Source organism: Lemur catta, chromosome 5, assembly GCF_020740605.2.
Source record: "Lemur catta isolate mLemCat1 chromosome 5, mLemCat1.pri, whole genome shotgun sequence".
Classification (NCBI taxonomy): Eukaryota; Metazoa; Chordata; class Mammalia; order Primates; family Lemuridae; genus Lemur; species Lemur catta.
Window position 1 is genome coordinate 92,475,685 of NC_059132.1, and position 20,626 is coordinate 92,496,310.

A 20,626-nucleotide genomic window follows, 5' to 3' on the forward strand; every position below is an offset into this window, starting at 1 on the left:
CACACACACAAGAAAACTGGTTCACTCTCAAGCTACGTACTACTTACCTCCAGCATTCTGGGTCCCCACAGTATATTAACTGAGATTAATCTTTTTGAGCCTTTCATTCCCACTTTTAAAGGAAAATAATTTATCCAAAATTTCAGTGCAGTAAATAGCAAAAAATCAGAAACTGGATGGTGTCATGTTCACCTTCTGTCAGCATGTCACTGCTTTCAGCTGCAAAACTGATTGACATGATTCCAAATGGAAGAGGTATGGGAAGCTGAACATACAGGGAAAACATTTGACTGTGGATTCAAAATATATGAGAGGAGAAAATATCTGAATAAATATACTTCTGCTTAACATTTATCGAAACAAGCTAAGATACTAACAACATTTTGATTTAAATGTCATGTGTCTTTTTATGCTATGTTATAAAGAACTGCTATTTATTTTATCATTTTCTTACACAAAGTCACCTTGCAGAGGCATGTCGTGAATTTCTCTCTCCCTCTGCCCATGATGCCAGGTAACGGTGGAAAGTTTCAAGCACCCGTTTGTCCTCATGCCCACCCTCAGGTGATTACACCCCTGGGAGCGTGGGGTGAGGCGTTTAATTCCAGGAAAGGGACAAGGAATCTGAGCAGTTTATTCCTCCTCAGCTGGGGAGGGGCAGTTGGGCAGGTATCTCAGGAGTCTTAGAGTATCTTCCCCCAATCCAGGCCATGTGGGCGTGAGTGGAGAGAAGTGAAGGCAGCGAGGACAGTATGATGAGGGCAACCAAGCATTGCAGCCACTGTGCTGGTGGCAGACACAGGAAATATGTGACACTTCAACCTCGGACCCAGACGCCCTAGTGAGAACAGAAAAGAGAATGGCAGTTGTGAAAACCTCAGAGGATTTCCATCACTTCTCACTCCCCACAGGCCAGGAGTCAAAGGGCTGTAACTCCAGCCCTCAGGCACCTTTCCCTCAAACTGATGTGGCTGTGGCAAGGATTATTTATAAATCGGGATGGCAACAGTAGATGGTATCAGTTAGGAATAGTCTTTGGAGGCAAACAAATATGGCTTAAAATCCTGACTCGGGCTCTCATTAGCAGTGTGGCTGTCTGGGGTAGGTACTTGATTCACTACCTCTCAATTTCCTCCACTGGAATATATAAAGTTGAGCTTGTACACAAATGTTTTATGAAATTGTTATAAAATTTGAGTAAAATAATTGTCATTTATTGAATAATTTCCAGCTTTTTGCAAGCCTCATCTTATATTAATTTGTTGTTTACAGAAGGGGGAATTTACAAAGAAGATAGCTAATATTTCTGATTACAAAACTAGTAAATTACAGAGCTAGTCTCAAACCCAGGTATACTAGGTTCTGAAGTACACGCTTTTGATCCCCGCTTGGCAAAGAGTAAACATTTAAATATTTGCTGCCATCATTATTCAGATTCAAAAGTGAAAACTGTAAAAATGCAAAATGACAAATTATGAAAATAATTACTATTATCACTTTTCTAGTAACAGCAAATATTTATTGAGTACCAGTATGTGCTCGGTGCCTTTGCATATATAATCTCATTCAATTATCAAACATCCATATGGGGCTAGGGGCATTATCATCCCACAAATAAAGATGAGTAAACTGAGGTATGGTGTGTTGAAATAACTCACTCATGGTCAAATAGGTGGTAAACTGAGGAGCCAAAATTCACATCCCTATGTGAATGCAGAATTTGCAGAACTGAGCACTAATCTGTAGAATCTGTGCCTGCACCATTTGCATCCACTGTAGTCTTTCTCAGCTAGGTTCTTAGATTTATTTTGTTTCTGTGTGTGTATGCACACATGTGTGTGTATTTAAATAGTTGTATTCATATTAAAATATTCAAAAGTTGTATTCATATTGTACTTAACATTTTCATGCTGCTTTTTTCTTCTAGAATTCTTTCATAAGTATTTTCTAGATTCTTCTTCAACTGCCATGACTATATTCTATTTTATGCATGCATAACATTTTATACAGTAATGTTCTAAAATTGAAAAAGACCTTCTTCTATGATTGGACAATTTATTTAGCTTGCATTTGATTTTTGACTAACATAAACCACTCTACAGTAAGTTTTTATAGATATAAACTTTTTTTAGTTATGTTAACAGAAAAACCAAACTCTAAAATAATTTAAAGAGGTTTATTCTGGCTCAACATGAGTGACTGTGGCCCAGGGACCCGCAAGCCAGAGAAGCCTTGAGCAAGGGGTCCCGAGGTGGTCAGATTACAGTTTGTTTTTATACATTTCAGGGAAGCAGGAGTTACAGGTAAAATTGTAAATCAATACATGGAAGGTATATATTGGTTTAGCCCCAAAAGAAGGGATATCTTGAAGCAGGGACTTACAAGTCATAGGTGAATTTGGAAATTCTTTAATTGGCAGTTGGTTGAGAGAGTTAAATGTGAAGTCAGTAGGAAGGAATGCCTAAGTTAAGATAAGGAGGTCTACTATTATCTGTCATATGATACCATTCCAGCAAAAAAATTTTTACAATCCACATAACTACATTTTATGGATTGTAAGGTATGACTTAACCCTTGCCTTGCATAGCCTTAGGTCTTGTGTATAATTTGGTATCTTATTGCCACAAGGAGTCTGTTTTATCAGTCTTATATTCTCCATTGTAACATCAAATGTTGGTCAATTGTTGTGTTCTAACTCTAAACAGGAGGTGATATAACAAGCCATGTCTGACCTCTCTTTCCATCATGGCTGGGGATTCAGTTTTATGTTTTTTCTGGGGTCCTTTGGCCAAGAGGAGGTTTGTTCAGTCAGTGGGAAGCTTAGAATTTCATTTTTAGTTTAGAGTTACCAAATTATTTCCAAACTAAATTTTCAAAGGGGAAATTCTTAAGTTAAAGTATAGGAAAATTCACAGGACTTCTTATACATAATACCAAATGCTTCACTGAGCTACAACATTCTTCAATATCACAACGTTCTTCAATACCAACATCAAAGGGGAATATAAACAAAACGACTCACATCCAGCAGAAATGATGAGTTACAGAGTTCCCACAATCATTCTGTACCCTGAGCCCCAGCAGCACGTGAATGGCTTGCCAAGCCTTTCTTGTATTCAGAGGCCACTGAAGAGCACACCTAACTGACCCCAAAGTCAACAGGGAACATTCAACCTTGAGCTCATTAGCATCATGCCATAACTAATAGAGCTAATTTTTCAACTAATGCATCACAGCAGGTACTTAATAAGTTCTTGTTTGCCATCTTTTGCTCAATCTCATATGCCCACATTCTCTCCTGCTCCTCAGAGTCCCCAGTGACCTCAAACTGCAAATCTTAAAAACACATTTTCATTTTCCCTAAGAGCTTTGCAAAGATCTGACTTTCTTAATGATCTTTTCATTTAGACAGCACATGAATGAATGTATTTTACCAACATTTATGGAGCTATTATTTCTCTGGTTTTATCACCTTTTTTGTATCATTCTAATTTGTCTCTTTTCAAAAATACTTTTAAATAAAAATTGTACCTACTTTTTGTTTACACGATGTTTTTATATAAATATATATTGTGAAATGATTACCACAGTTAAACAAATTAGCACATCTATCCCCTCACATAGTTACCATTTTCTTTTTCTTTTTTTTCCTGTGGTGAGAGCACCTAAAATCTATTTTCTTCACAAATTTCCATCATACAATAGTCTTATTAACTATAGTCATCCCTCTGTACATTAGATCTCTAAACTTCAACCTACATAACTGCAACTTTGTGCCCTTTGCCCAGCATGTCTCAGTTGTCCCCACCCTCCCTCCCCTGGTAACCATAGTTCTACTCCTGCTTCTGTGTATTTGGCTTTTTTAGGTTCACAAATAAGTGAGGTCATGCAGTACTTTTGTCCTATGTCGGCTTATTTCACGTAGCATAATTTCTTTCAGATTCATCCATGTTGTCACAAATGGCAGGATTTCCTCATCTCTCTTAAATTTCTGAATTTAAAACTGATCCTGGGTATTTTAATGTCAGACACCTTTTTAATTAGTGAGCATATGCCAATAAGTGTATACCTTGACAATTTAATTTTTGTGTTAGTCTTATAATGGATATTTTCTTAGGTAATGTTTTTTATGTTTGTTTGGTTTTTTGGTTTTGTTTGTTTGTTTTTCTTGGTTGAAGCTTTGCAGCTTTGGGAACACAAAAAACCTGCTTTCTTGACTAGATATTTTAGTCCATATGAAATATCAGTAATCTAGCTAATTTGTTTAAGTTCTTTGCAAATGACGTAAAAATAGAAAGCATGCTCCTGAAGGAAATAAAAGTATTTTACCTCAAAATATATTTCTTTGACATATTTTGAGATGGCTGTCAGAGGGCCAGCAAACAGAAGTAGTCTTCCAAATACGTCTTTTGTGGGTGAAATTTGCATCTATAGAGAATCTGCACTGATGCAGCCAGAACTTCCCCTGTCCAGGTCTAGGAAAGATTAACTGAGAGTCTGACACCTTAAAAGTTCTGAAAAGCAAAGGAAAACATTTACCATCTATTTTCTCTGAGGGCTGCTACTTGTGAGGTTTCATCTACATAATAAGACCACCTTTGCTAGCCAAGCCTCCTCTTCTCTCCCTCCAGTCACCTGTCTTGCCACTTTAACCTGATTTACCACCATAACCTGGTTTTGGCCCAGCTCTGAGCTCACATTCTTTCTGTAACCTCAAGATGGTATATAAGCTTCTGCACCCCGTTGGAGGAGGGTTAGTTCTTCATTCTGAAAGCTCCTGTGGACACTTTAAATAAATTTGTATGTCTTTTCACCTATTAATTGTCTTTTGTGAGTTGATTTTTCAGCAAAACTTCAGAGGGTGAAGGGGAAAATTTCCCTTGGCCCCAACACTCCTATAGGAACATCTATTTTATTTAAAGCTTTGTGTAATTCATTAAAATATTAAAAATGACTCATTTTAATTTGTGAATTCTCTCATATAGTGAAATGACTTCATTTTTATAAGAGACTAAAGGTTAAAGTAAAGTACATGTCTTTAATGTGATAGTGTCACTCTGAGTTGTTTTGATATTCTAAGGTAAAATATATGCAATTATTTAAGTAGAAGGAAAGATATCCCAGAGTATATGTTATTTGATTAGACCATATACAAGTTTTTTTAGGCTTTACATAGAACAAAATTACTCATAAGACAAAGTTCTGTCTCGTCCATGGCATAGTTATGCAAAAAACATTCCATTATCAAAAGGTCTATTTATTATTATATCAATTCTTTAAGTACTTTTAAGGAGCTATTGTGAAGCAGGTATTTGTTCTAGGTACTAATGAAACAAGGATAAATAAGACACTGTCCTTTCCTTTAGAGCTTTATGGTACAGTAAGGAAAACAACATATGAGCATATCCCCACAGTTCCGTGTGATAAGTGCCGTGCTGAGGGTATGCACAAAGGTTTTACAAGTGTTTCCGTTATGTCCCTTTAATTACTTTTTATAGCACTAGCATTTGCTGCTATTGTTTTCAGTGTATGAAACAAAACAGTTTCTCATTTTTCCTTTTTTTTTAAACTAAGTCCTCTTTCTCTTCACAGTAAGCATATAAGAGGGCCCATATTAAATTTTTGCTTTCCTATAATGATGTGGAGGAGATAATATTTATTAACTTGCTTTGAACTACAGCAAAAATAAGAGCTTGTAAAAAGGCATTGCTTGTTTTGATCTAGCACCCTGACACTTTGATCTGTCCTTACTTTGAAGACAATTCTAAAAGGAAATTTCAGATACACACAGGTAAAAATATTTTCATAAAAGATCCAGAATGCCCAACTGAAAGGGATGTCATTCCAGTATGGAAAAATATGTTTTAAACATATTCATACTTTCCCAGGCAATGATGACAATCCAAGCTTTAGTGTTCCTCTAGGTATACAGAAATCTCTTTCTGATATGTAATTATTTCTTGACAATTCATTAAACTTCCAAACAGCTTTACAAAAATGAATCAAGAGGCAATACTTATGTGTATTTGCACACTTGATAGTTATCCATTTGATAGCTTAATTTTGAGGCTTTTTATATATATTAAGAATATAGATTTCTAATTGTTAATGCAAATTCCTCCTCATCTAAACTGTACAAAATAAACTTGATTAAATCCTTTTATTATTTCAGAAAAGTAAGCATACTGTCCTTGATACTTTATAACAATTATTTTTAAAATGTGATAAATCTGCCCCATCAAGCAAATTTTTCCCTAAGTCTTAGACCATACTACCTATTACAGAAGCTTCCCAGATAGTGTAATTGCAGGACCAGCTCAAACTGGGCCTACTCTGTTGTCAACAAAATGTGAAGTTACTTTGTAGGTATAACAATGCCACGACTGCAAGTTATGTGGCCCAGGCATGTGCAATAGTAAAAACTTTGACCCCTTAACCACACCAGAAACCAACAATACTTCTCCATGGAACCAAGAAGACTGGGAAATGACTGGAACCTGACCATTGGAACTCTTTCAGAAGCAAGAGATCCATTGGCCAGGAAGACTGAGGTCTAAAATCTGCCTCAACCTTACCATAAATGGTCAAAGTTGAAGCCCTCCAACCAGATTCCGCCAACCCAACATTCCTAAATCCTTTCCTTTGCTTCCTTTGCTCCCCTTAAAACTGGCACCAGACCCCAAATCGTGCAGACAGATTTGAACTCAACTTCTGTCTGTTTGTTGGATTTGAAATAAAGCCTTTCTTTTCTCAAAAGCTGGTGTGATAGTACTGGCTTCTGTGTGCATTGGGCAGCAAGCCCAAGTGCTTGATAACAATTCCATTCTTTAAAATGAAAGCTCGCACGCAGAAAATGAAGATCTCTTATCTTTACATATTTTATATAGTTTTGTTAATAACTCTTATCTTGAAGTGTGTAATGAGTTTTGATTTTCGTAGCTGTTCATCTCACTAAATTGGAGCCTCAGTACCTCATATAATACTGTCACTAATCATATTAATCATATTAGTAAATAAATACATGATCATGCCCAGATATTAAAATAACAAATATAACACAATTAAAGATAGAAACTTTCTTCATGTTCTGTTCATTGCTTTTATGTAAAATGTAGTATTAGAGTCATAAAAGAGTTTTCAGATTTAACTGGAATAACAGAGGCCATAATTTTTAAAAAGAAGGAAGACAGTCTCTTAATGATTACTGAGATGTCATTAAATTACAAAATAAAGCCAACAGGCATAACGAACCACAAAGAAAGTTTTAAGATTTTTCTTATTAGATTTGCTATGCTCATTAGTCTTTGAATTAAGATTTTCCTTCTATCTTTTTTGCAAAGATTTAGTTACAGTTTATAGAAGTGAAGACGAAGTAGGATACAGTGAGAACTGATGAGGGAAATTGCACTTCTAAGAACCCTGGTTTATAGTGGTGATAAACATAAGTCAAAGAGTCCAACAATCTTGAAATTGATTTTTATGTAAGGAACAGATGGTGAACCACATAAAAATACTTAAATAGTAAATACTGTAATATAGAGAAATACTTACACTACTGTGTTAATTGCAAAAGGAGAATACACACTTTTACAGTGATTACTCATGTATGGAACAAATATTTATTGACCCTACTATGTACACAGTGCTTTGTTAGTTGCTAGGAATACAGTAATGGTTAAGACAGAGAGTCCTTGCTTTTTTAGAGTCTACAACCTAGTCAAATTGGAGGTGAGGATGGCAGGCTGAATGCAGGCACTTAAGCAGATATTTAAAGAAAAAAAAAATTTAAATCTTTCAAAGAGGAATTGTAAGGTGCTTCAGAAGCCATGGTGTAGAAATAAATATAAATCAAAGAACCAATGAAGTCTTCTAGGAGGAAAAACTCATAAATGCACTTTAATCAGATTTTTAAAATAGATGAGATTTCAAGCTACAAACTGATTGTATCAGGAAATAAGACTATATAGAGCAGATTTTATTTTCTTCTACTTTTCTGTATGTTTCCAATTGTAAATATTTCGAATGTATAGCTTCTATAATGGGAATAATAAGTTATAGACTGATATAACAAAATAACAATAAAGAGACGTAAGTTAATTTCTGATAAAGACAATATTTAAAGGTATTTATGAAAGAATAAAGGACAGGAATTTACATATGAAGAATTTCTAGTAGAACTAAATTAGGTACTGGGTGAAAAAGTGTACACATGTATGCTGATTTTATCTAGCGAGACAGGGTACAACAAGATATTTAGCTAGAATAGAATGCTGAAATAACTCCTAGATGGAAAAATGAAGAAGTCCCATTGCCCTCTTCATAGCCGAGCTCAGTCAGCCTCTCACTCTCTCTCTTTTTCTCTCTGTCAATACATGTAGCACCTACTATTCACATAGCTCCTTTTCATCTTCCTCCAAAGCATGCTATCATGTACCAATTTTGTTTATTTACTTGTGATGAAACTTCTAAAATAATAATTCATTTTTATGACATATTTGTGATATTTAGTGTAGATAAATGTGCATGACTTTTTAGAATATTTAAATGTTCCCCAAATGCTGGATGTATTTACATATCAAAGATTAATTTATAATTCAAATTGAAAAATATAAACAATAACTTTCCAAATGAGATTTGTATAATTACAAAATATTTTATATCCATATTTTCACTGCATTTTGACCTAGCAAATATTAATAGTAGATTCAGTAAATTAGTTTTAATGACTGATAGAACAAATGAATAAATTTAAAAAATTGCTTACGTCTCAGTCAATACTTCCAGCCAGACAAAAATTTACTCCTTAACTTCAACATAATTGTAAGTCTGTTGTATACTGTGGCTCATTGTATACAATTATGTAAAAGATGTGTAGTTCTGTATCCCTTAGCATTACTTTTAAAACACTGAAAGGATATTTAGGTGAAAACTTTATTAAGATACAACTTTATTCACTTTGAAATCATGGAATCATACTAAAAAAATTATAGTCATTTAATCTCTTTCAAAATGTTACTTAATTTGCATAGGAAATAGGGAAGTCAACTTTAAAACTAAAAAATTAGTGAATTCCTCTTTGTGGTGCATAAAACTTACCTGAGCTATGGTCATGCACTTTATATAGTATAGAGATTTCACCTTTTTATTTGACCCTCTAAGGGCACCTAAAATATGATTTTATACACCACACTTTACTTAGTAAGAATCAGTAGTGAAAAACAAATTGCTTGAGTGAGTCCTGAAGTCTGTACTGTATATGAAAGAATAAAATTAGAAATAAAATATTCCCTAGACTAGTGAGTAATAAAAAGAACTGAGAAAAGAGGGAACCACAGTTATTCAGTACCCTCTGATGGGTGGTTACCTCATCATCATAGAGAAGTCAAACAAATCTTTAGTAAAATTACAGCCATCAGCATAGTAGAATGAATTGGGATTTTTATATTACCAAAGACAGGAAATGAAATAAATGCCCATATCATATTAATGTCAGAAGCTCTTATAGTTAACCCTAATTATTTGTTAAGACATTACTTAATATTTGGAAACAATGTGATTTAATCAATATATATATATAGTTCATTCAATAATAGATTATAAAACTTATTTCTAATTTCAAGTATCAGTTTGAGCAAATATAATAATCAAATTCAACAATATCTTAAATCTGTGTTTGCGATCTAAATTCAAATATCAAACATTAAATACACTATCAACTTGATATACTTTTATCGCCATTAGAATAACAAAAATTAAAGAAGAGAATGACAGTACATGCTTCTGAAGAAGGAGGGAGGATAAGAACTCAAGACTGATTAAACTGGTTCAGTCATTCTGGAAAGTGAGAAAAAAATAGCTTGGAGCAGTCTGAGTGTATATTCAGGACAACTTGAATCCGTGCTCACAGGTTACAGTCTTCAAATTTGGGCCTAATAAACTCTCTACCTATGTTAAGTTTGCCTCAGCTTTTCTTTTTCTTTAGGTTGACAAAATCATATTGGAGGCTTTAGAAAAGATAGGATATATATGTTGTGTAACATAGTGTTTGCACTCCAAAGTTTGTACATGGTTCTGCAAGTATGCTTACCATGGTATTGAAGGTGGATGCAAAAAGTTGAAGAAATTTGGTGTCTATTCCTAAAGTAATGATGAACACAATGAATTGAATGCTATTAAAATCAACAAACTGGAGACACATTCAGCAAATTCATAGTGAGAGTAGGAAACAGGAAAAAGGCATCAGTTAGCTTAAAATACATACAGACACATATATATTTAAGGGATTTATTTATATTTAAGAGTGTACTTCAAGCATCTCAGAGAGAATAAATGGGATGAGAATGGAGATGAGAGAAGGAAGCAAAATTAAAATGAAACGGGAATGGATTTCCAAGATTGAGAACAATGAGCTGTGAATCAAAAATGTGACCAGCTCTACTCTGCATGTGAAGAACAAATAAAACAATCAATCAATCAATTAATCAATCAAGAAAAGTAGATACTTTGGTGGACATTAATTAAAAAATAAGTACATTGAAGTGTTTTCCAAAAATTTTACTGCAAATTTAATGATTTCTATTTGTCACAATTCTTTTTGCTTCCCATTCCACTTCCATATTTTTTAATCCACCCTAAAAAGCTGAGAGGATTAACCAAATAACTCAAAATAATTTAGAGAGAAAGTGTCATTGAAATATAGAAAAGAAACATCCTGCATCACTCTGAACATTTTTTATAGCAATGTAAATTCTCCTCATTCAAAAAGCATCTTTTAATATTTTAATTAGGATACTGTGTTATGTGAAAGGCACATCTGATTTTAGAAATGCAAATGAGGGTATGCTATGAAAGAAAGATGCAGAATTAAAAAGGTAATATGTAGTTCAGCAACCAGCCATGAAGAGAAAGAATGTGGAGAAGGATCAAGGAAATAACATGATTTGAAGTAAAAATTGTACTTGCATTTTTCAAATTTAGCAATTTGACAAGGTTAATGACAGTTTTAATATATATTTTACTTACAAATCCAATAATTATCTTTGGCTAATAAACTTGAGATCAATCAATAAGCATATATTTATTGACAGTAACTAGAAGCAGTTACTGCCCCTCTGTGCCCCTGTAGCACCTCTAGCCTGCTGGGTAGGTAAACAGTACTCTGCACAGTTACTATCTCTCTTGGCTTCCATCTTTCCCCCATTTTCTCTTTTTGCTCATTGCTACAAAACAAGCGGTAATTTCATTGCAGACTATGCTGTGTAATATAGCTGGATTTGAAGTTTTCCCATTTTATATATAAGGGAATTGAGTCTCTGAAAGGCTAAAGAGCTTGGCCAGTGACCAAGCTGGAACTGAAATCAGGTCTGCAGTCAAAGCCTGTGATCTCAACTACTAGACTATACTGCCTTGGGACGGTAGGTTTAGGACTTCCTCATTCCTAAAGGAGAATTTCAGCCCTCTCTCTCTCTCTCTTTTTTTTTTAAATTACATTTTTGTTGTTTCTTTGTTGCAAGGAAAAGAAGCCTAGCTAGAGGGGGAAAAAAAAGAACTTCAAAAGAACCATGTAGCTTTCCTTAACCAGGAGAATAACTGTGAGGCCCCATTCTTCAGGACAGAAACCTTAAGAAATAGTAAAGACAGAGGAGGAAGAAGACAGAGAGAGAGAGGCATCCTGGAGCCATAGAAGTAAACAAAGGAGGTCAATGAGGAGAGAGATGCCCCAAGACAAAAAAATGTTTTCTGGAATGGGTTTATGTTACCAGCAATTGCTGGGCCTCACACTTCTTCACATCTGGAGGTTGTGTTGCTCATTCATCAACAAAATTCTTCATAACCAACCCTATGTCTACTACTCAGGCCCCACTGGCTGAGGAGGGCAAGAAATACTAGCATGGAATAATGGAAACATACTTTGCAAGTTGGAAAGAGACACGCCCAGATAAGGGATTTAGGAACCACACAGATTTAAAAAGGGAACTATCATTAGACTATTATATAAAAATTCTCACAATTAATGACGTGAAAATTTCCAATAACAATGTAACATGAAAGATGTAAGATTCAAAACATACATATATACATGTGTGCACGTATACATATATGCACACGTATATATTGAAATGCAAGATTCAGTGCATGCATGATCATGCACATATATGCAAGCACATGCATAGCAAAAAGAGGTATAAAATACATTAAAATGGCATTAATGTGTCTCAAGATTATAGAGAAATGTTGTTTTGTTCTATGCATTTGTAAAAATTTTTCAGGTTTCTAAATCCATGCCTTACTTTTATAATAAAAAAAGAATATTTTTAAAAACATAAAGTTCCACACATGCAGAAACACCACTCACACTTAACTTGATGCCAATAGGCTTTCTGTTTCCCAAATATCTGCTTCAGTTCTGTGACTAAAATTGGCCAACACTGGACAAAAACAGTTCTTCAGAGACCATGTGACCAATAGCTTCCAAATCTCCTGCATAGGCAGCACTGAATAACTTACACAGTCAGCACAAGGGTGGCATTGAAAAGCAAAGATGTAGGGTAATTCTCTGAAAGGCCCATCCCACATGTAAGTAGGGTGTTTAGCTTCACTACTGGTGTGAATGTAGCATAGATGAAAGTTGCTTCCTGTTACCCAGCAAACCTGTCCACACCCTTCCCCCTCACACGTGACAATCAGCAAAGCCCTTTACATGATGGTGGTGCAGAGATATTAATACATATTCTATCTATAATACTGAAACCACCGTAATATTTCCAATGCAACAATTTGTAATTCAATCATATTAATTTTTGCTTCAATTATTTAGCTTTCTATGTATGTATCTTCCACATTGAAAGGAAAAATAAATTACTCTGGGCCCCAATTTTATCACAAGAAGAAGAATTAAATATCTTATAATCCTGGTCTTCTCTGGTGAGTTATAAACAAGTTCCTCTTTCTGAGAAGAAAATTAAATTCCTATTGCATCTGGAAACTCTTGCTAAAATATTTTATTACTGTTGTTAGGAGGTTTAGAATAATGGAGGCAATGTTAAAGTAAATATAGTGTCTCCATTTTCAGTCTTTTTAATTGTTGAATTGTCTATGTTAGCACCAGTTTCATAGTTTATTTAATGTCAATTCATGAAACAGGAGCTAGGGGTGGGGGTGTGCGCTATTGGACCCACACAATCCAAAAAATGGCTAAGAAAATATGAGAACATCTTAAGTGAACCATACTTATTTTTATTTTCATAACAGACATGCTTACAAGATTCAGCATATGTTCAATTCTTGCTATCATGGGAGAAACAGTAGACTTTGGTTTAGACTGGATAATAAAGGGAAACAGAAAAGAACAAATGTGGAGGATACTTAGCTAAAGAATTATTGGATACATAAATTATATATCTCCCTGGGTTTTTTCCTGCTAATTGAGGTTTTATTGAATTTGAAGACAAATGACAATGCTTCATTCAAATTTACCAAAAATATACCATTTTCTGTATCCACAGCCATCCAAGTTAATTCATTCAAATTAGGTATAACACCTACTCTGTGTAAGGCACTTACACTAAAGTTGTCAATTGCAGGAGATTCTGACTCAATATTCTAGCTCTTTAGTGAAAACGACCTCCAGTATTTTTAGTAGTCATTTTATCCTAACAAAGGACATTAATGTCTTTCCCAGTTTAGGGAAAAAATGTTTTTCAATAAATCAAAGCCAAAGAATATCAATATTTATTTGTGAGCATTTGTGTTCTCTGGTAGTGAGGTGACCCTAAGTAATTCTTCAGTTGCATAACCACTGGAAGAAAAATATGACATATATATTTCTTTTTTTTTTTTTTTGCTAGAAAATAAATTGTGAATCTACAGGGCCTAAGTAGAATCACTGATTAAATTTAGTAAGCATTTACTGTTCATCTTTTATGTGCAAGTTACAGCCTGGAATAGAAAGATGAGTAACTCACCCTCTTTGGCATCAGAGGCACTCAATTTTCATGCCTGGTGGGGAGAAATGGAAGAAGGAACACAAAATTGATCACTTTTCTAAAAGGATTAATCATGAGTGATGTAATATTTAAGGGGTAAACTTATAAAGAAATTGACATGATCTAGAGACTATATATGGTTATGACACTAGAAAAAATTGTAATGGAATTAATAGCATATGAAGTGCACCCAAAGATAGATAAAGTTGGAGTAGCATAGGGGCTGCACCTTAAGATTAATCAGCTGTGGGGCACCATTGATGAAGTAAGAAGGCAGGAGAGGTAAGACTGAGAATTACATTTGAAAGGACTTTTCAGAGTTCAAGAATTAGGAGGCTTTGCATTAGAGGAAATGGTCTAAAAATGGAAATGTGGGAATAAAATATTGATATATTATAGACATAGAATTTGCATTGATTAAATATAGAAAAAGTGGAAGAAGCATAATAGCTCCAAGTTCAAAAACCTAGATCTATTTACAGAAATGAAGAAAATCATACTTGAGGAAATACTGAGAATAGGAAATGAATGGATTTGTTGTGTAACCTGCCAAGTCTCAGTTCCTTGTAGAATATCCAAGGCAGAGTGTCAAGGAGACTGAAATGCTGGTCTATAGATATAATTTCAGGACTCGCTGATGCTCAAAGCATGGGGATAGATGAAATTCCTAAGAAAGAAAGTCCCACATAAAGGGTAGGTTTAAAGAGAGAAGAAAGATATTTGAAGAGTGAACCTAAGGGACAATGTCTGTTAAAGGATATTAAACTATGATAATGTAAATCGATGTGATTCCCATTTTGGCTTTCCAGCACTTGCCAACGAAATTGTAGTTTCATTGATATTCAACTCAGTGTGAGAGAATTCAATGAGGTTTACAATTTTATTGAGAATTTCACAGCCTGTGGAATATCCCTTATGTGATGAAAAATATTGGAATACAATTCTGTGGTGCTGATAGGGTAACTTTTATTTTCTTCTAAGTAGATAGCAATAAATAAGTTCTGTCACTTATGTAGCATATTATGGAAATATAAAAGCTTACAAGTGCCAAACAAATTCCTGTACATTGGGAAAATTCTTATTTAAATGGCAATAATTTTTTATTGATCCGATAAGCTATCATTCATCCTTGTTTTCTTAAGATAGATCCAATTTTGTTTCCTTTATCTTTGCCTAAGCAAAGCAAAGTGAGCTGCGTACCCATATTTCTTTCATGGAATTGGCAGAGTTCACCTTTCTGTCACATCAGTGAAAATAAAACATTAATATATGAATAATAGCGGCAATTAATAGTATTAATGACAACAATAATAACAACATAAGCTATAATTGCTCCAAACTCACTAATTTGGATGAAAACAGCCTGCAGTAGCAGTAAAATTCCTCCCCTAAATTCCCTAAATTTTCTTCTCATGTAGGATGTCTGTGTATGTACTAGAGCCAGTTCTCTCGCTTACCATGGGGTCTACTATTTCACTCCTCCCTCCATCTGTCTTGCTAAGTCATCACACCTCAACAGTGGAGCTTGCCTTCTGTTATCTATGCTAGCTGAACCATAAAGTTCTCTCCTGCTTTTAATTTACATGCAGTTTGTTCCTGCTTCATTTTCGGGCTACTGGGTCTTGAGAGTGTCCTGAAAGTAGGAAGAAAGAATCCTTGTTCCCAATGTGACCCACTCTTGTTATCTAATTAACAAATTATTGCAGCCTCTATTTTTATTTTCTTAAAGGCTATTCTAAATGTACACATTTGAGACCATAGTCTTCTGTCCTTATTACTCAAACCTAAGAGAGCTTGGGCTAGGCAAAACGTTAATTCGGGTATCACATTTTCAAAGTATATTTCCAAGTCCCGTGTCCTTTCTGGCAGTGACACCTCTTATCTTATGCACTTTTCAATTAGGAGGAATTTGTTTTGTTTTGTTTTTCCTAATTAAAAAGGTCTTTAATTGCTCATGGAAAAAAAAATACGTTCCAGTAAGGCCACATTATTAAGCTTTTAACATTAAAGGTAAAAATCTCAGGGTGAATAAAGCTTAATGTCAAAGGCTGGGGAAAAGACAACATGTTTACATCATCATCATCATCATCATCATCATCATCACTATCACCATTGCCTTTGTCATCATGGACAACTATAGTCAAATGCATTAAGTTTTTCAATTTTTCACTCCCTCACTGTGATAGGATTGCATCCAAATCTTTTGTCTCGTGACTTTGCAGTGCCTTCCAGCACAGCGTGTGAAATATCCATCCTTATCCCCTAACTTTGGGCTGAACCACATGACTTGCTTTGGTTCACAGGATGTTATTAAATGTGATGAAGGCAGAGGCTTTGAGTATACTTAAATGGTTTGTCGTGGCTGCTTGTCGTTTTGTCTTCTGTGATAAGAAGAGTATGCCAGGTAGAGCCACTAGTCCTAGAATGAGAAGAAACACTGAGCATACCTGAATACCACTTGCAGCCTGGATCCAAGCCCAGATGACCCCATCTGTGCTCAACAATGCCCAGCAATGCCACAGCTGACCTGCAAGCACATGAGCAAGAAAGAGTGTGATTAGACACTGTGATTTTAGAGTTGTTTATAATGCAGCAGCTTCACAGAAAAAATATAGCTTATAGAACAACAAACAATGGAATTGTGCTGTATAGCTTTTCAAAACCATATCGTATGTCTTAGATCAATACCTAAGTATAAAAATACAAAGGACAAGTATAAAATTTATATTACAGAGTTAAAAATCTTGTGATTTTACTACAATGAATTGGGTAGGAAAGATGGAGCTGTGACTGGGGCAGTTTTAGAAAGAAAAGATAGAGGAACACCCTTATCCTCCCATTCTCCCACAAACAACCAATTAATTTATGTGTTAATTTTGTTTGTTTCCCTGCCAATGGAAGATAAACATTTTTGTTCATGATCCTTGGAGAGCTCAGGAGGGTGTAGAGGATGGACTATTCTGCTATACCCCACACAGGATAGGGCAGTAGCTCCAGAGTCTGGAGCCAGACTTACTGGGTTTAAGTATGAGCTCTTCTATTTACTGGCTTGTGTGATCTAGCAGTGGTGCCTCAAGCTCCAGGAAGAGAATAATTACAGAAATATGGGGAGGAACTGTTCTCCTCACTTCCATCCCTGATCAAAGGACATCTTTGGCATTGTGAAAGGATAAGGTGGCCACTATTGGCCAGTGTCACTGCCCTGTGGGTCAGATATTCAAGTGAAGGGTACAGACAGTGGAGAGATAAATAAATCTCAACTCAGAGCAAACGAACACAAGGTGCTATGTTTTTGAGCACATTGTAGACCACCTGCTTTGTAGTGTTTAAGAATTAACAGAGCTTTTAAGTAAAGGACAGGTACTGCTACTGAGTAGGCAGAACCTCAGAGCTTGTAAAATTCATAAATTGATATTAATATGGTGAACACTTGAAAAGATGTGTTATATTTATCCTTGAATAAATTTAATTCGTTTCAGCAAATATTTATCAAGCATTTACTATGTGTGAAATGTTATTTATGAATAAGAATGAAAGCAATGTGCCTGAAGCAGTATTACTTATTAGTTTAAGCTTTTTAAAGTAAATTTCAGATATTTGAAATTGGGAAGCATATTTCTCTCTTGTATCTTCATGCTTGGGTTTGGCATTGGTTGACAGAGCCCTGGATTAGTGGCAGGTAAGATGTTTGTGTTCCAGTGATGTCCAGTCATAACTGGTTACTAAACACTAGTCACCCATTGGTTCTAGCCATACCACCTCTATTTTCTCAACTGTAAAGTGAAAAGATTATCCCAGACTATCCCTGAATTATTATTCTCTCTAGATGTAAAATTCCATAATTGAATTTTAGAGTTTCAATTCTTTAACTCTATCCTTATATTTCAAATATCCTTGGAATTTGTAAATGTTATTAATATAAGGATTGTGAATTAAAGAATAAGAAACAGTGGTCTTGGGAAGTAATTGAACTGAGATTTATCAGTTATATTAATCCAAATGTCAATACATTAGTAAGAATAATGACATTGGGGTGTTATAATTGTACTTAGGATTAATTGAGGAAATACCCCAAATAAATCAGCAAGTATATCACTCGTGACTTTGCATTGTGTTATATGCACACAAGGATCAAAGTGAAAGCCAAGAAATGTGCTCAGTGAAGAGTTAAGTTTGAATTTTCAAAATAATGTGAAATAGCCATTTAAGCAGAACTCAAACTTGATTCTGTTGAAGATTTTTGTTCCTCAAACAGCACAGCAGACACTATGGTTGGAAAAGCTTTAAAATAAATAAATAAATAAATAATAAATAAACAAAAACCTACACTCCTTTATCATCCTTTGAACATGACTTAGGCAAAGTAGGACTTCTTAGTGGTGTATAGATAGCACAAATCTAATGCCACCAGAAGATTTTTAACTATATAAAAGCTCTATATTAGAGTCAGAATAAAACTGTCTTTACTCACATGCAGTAAGTTCTAAACCTGTGGCATTCTAAGTTGATCCACCCAGATCCTGAATTGGAATTATTTTTATATTACTACTAAGAGACCCATTTAAAAACAGAAATCCCCCCCAACATAATTCCATTATTATCAAAACTGTCAGCTGTTTTAAACATAACAAAAATAAAAAATTGATATTTAAAGTGAAACTTCATTTATTCTATGCTTAACATATTAAAAAGAATACATTGATACAAAATAATCATTGTTGTATAAAAAGGTACAGTTTTTCCTTCTGGAAGAAATATGATCTTTTTTAAGTAAACCATTTTGATTTTATGTGTACGTAATGATTTAGATTTTAATTTTTACCTACCAAAATGTTAATTGTACAATGATTTTGATTATATCATGAGTCACTTAGACATAAATTTTCTCTGTAGATAATAAATAAATAATTTGCAAAGTGTCTTTATTTGTAGTTTCTGTCATATAAGTAGAGGATCCTAGTAAGTTACGAGGAGCAAAAAGTATTATTTCATATTACTTGTAATCCAGTCTTTCTTTCTTTCTTTCTTTCTTTTTTTTTTTTTTTTGTTGTTGCTTTTTGTTTTAGCCTTGTTGATTGCCAATTTATTTCCTTTTATCTTCTTGACACTTCTGTGGTATTTCTGGAGAGAGGTCTTAAGTGTGTGTGTGTGTGTGTGTGTGTCTGGTAATCTTATTATTCATAATATTTGACACCACTGCTCCTAAGGACACTTTTAGCAAGCCAAAGTAGTTAGCTTTATTCTAACAGGAAAAATTCAAACAAAACTGGACAAAATATCTGACTCTTACGTGTCCCTTACCAGTTAAAAGACCAATGTCTCTCCCTGAAATCTTTTGATTCTGTTGTTTCAGGTTAGGGCTAAATTCCAATGCTATATCCTACTACTTGAAAACTACAAGTCTCATAATATGTATTTAACTTTGATTAACATTGTGTTAAGGAAAAATGACTTAGGACATTTACAGAGTAAACATTTAATAGACTTTTAAACAGATGACTAAATGTACCTTGATATAAATACAGGAAGAACCACTGTAAATGCTACATCCTATATTCTTACCGTACACAAACTAGATGAATCTATGCCAAAAGTATCCAGGTTTGCAAAAAGTGTGTTTTATTTCTTCATTTCTTATGGATGTTTTGGATAAAGTATTAAGATATCGATACATATTTCCAGTGAGTTGCCATTTTGGATTGAAACTATTTCAAAGAAGATGGTAGAAAACAAGACATACAATCTCTAAAACCATTTAACAACATTAAGGATATAAACACAGGGAAGGGGAATTTTGTATTAATAGCAAGTGTTGGCTATGCTATTGAGTCATAGTCCCTATGACCTGTAAGGGGGAGGAACGGAGGTGGTTCACTATTTGCTATTTGTAGAACTTAAAATGTGCCCCTTTGCAGTGTTGGGGTGCAGTAGTCTGGTTTCTAACTTACCTGGAAAGCTGAGAGGATAAGGGTGGGTTTGTCTCCAGCTTTGAAGCTGCATAAAAAGAGGTGCAACGGTGGGGAGGCGGAGTCCATGGGGCAAAGATTATATAAATGGTTCCCTTGAACCAGATTGTAGAGCCAGAATGAGATCATCTTAGAACCTGATTGAGATGGCTTCCTTGGGAAAGAAGATTAAAGAAAAAAAGAAATTGAGGAGTGTATAAGGATGAGAAAGAAGTAAGTGACCAACACGGAGAGAGGTTCATTCACTCTGCCCACGGAACTGCAGCTGAGAAAAGCTCATGGGCAGGTGGAGAAAGAGCCGACTCTGGATCATCAATCACTATCAGTCAATTTAGAACTCCTCTGGCCCCCTTGTCTATTCCTTTGCCTCACACGCCACATTTAGAAGAGGTCAGAAAATACCCATGGCGAGATGAGGAAAAGGAGCAGAGGAGATAAGTGAGGGAGGAGAAGATATATACTGGAACTCACTTTTGAAGGCTTTATTTTATAGAGGACTGGACATTTTAAATTTTGAATTAGGACTGAAATTCAAAGGACTAGAGGACTTTTACTATCTAAGAGTGATGATAAAAGTCATAGAATCTGCTTGAATTTTGTGAAAGGGCAGAGGACAAAAATGACTCCATGTAGTATATTCTAAGTACAAAGGGAAATAAAAATAAAATTGCTTGT

At 34.7% G+C, this 20,626-nt stretch overlaps 1 long non-coding RNA gene across 2 annotated transcripts in view; it reads right to left on the minus strand.

The window, feature by feature from the left end:
* Positions 1 to 345: 345 nt before the first annotated feature.
* Positions 346 to 20,626, minus strand: part of LOC123638571 — a 38,976-nt gene continuing 18,695 nt past the window's right edge. Inside the window, exons 1-4 of one of the 2 annotated variants that reach the window (XR_006735394.1) lie at positions 19,934 to 20,127; positions 16,433 to 16,512; positions 13,965 to 13,998; positions 346 to 838 (exon numbers count right to left, since the gene is read on the minus strand). This is a non-coding gene — a long non-coding RNA (uncharacterized LOC123638571). Of the gene's footprint in view, positions 839 to 13,964; positions 13,999 to 16,432; positions 16,513 to 19,933; positions 20,128 to 20,626 lie in introns of those variants that run through there. The other variant, XR_006735393.1, reaches the window with a different exon arrangement.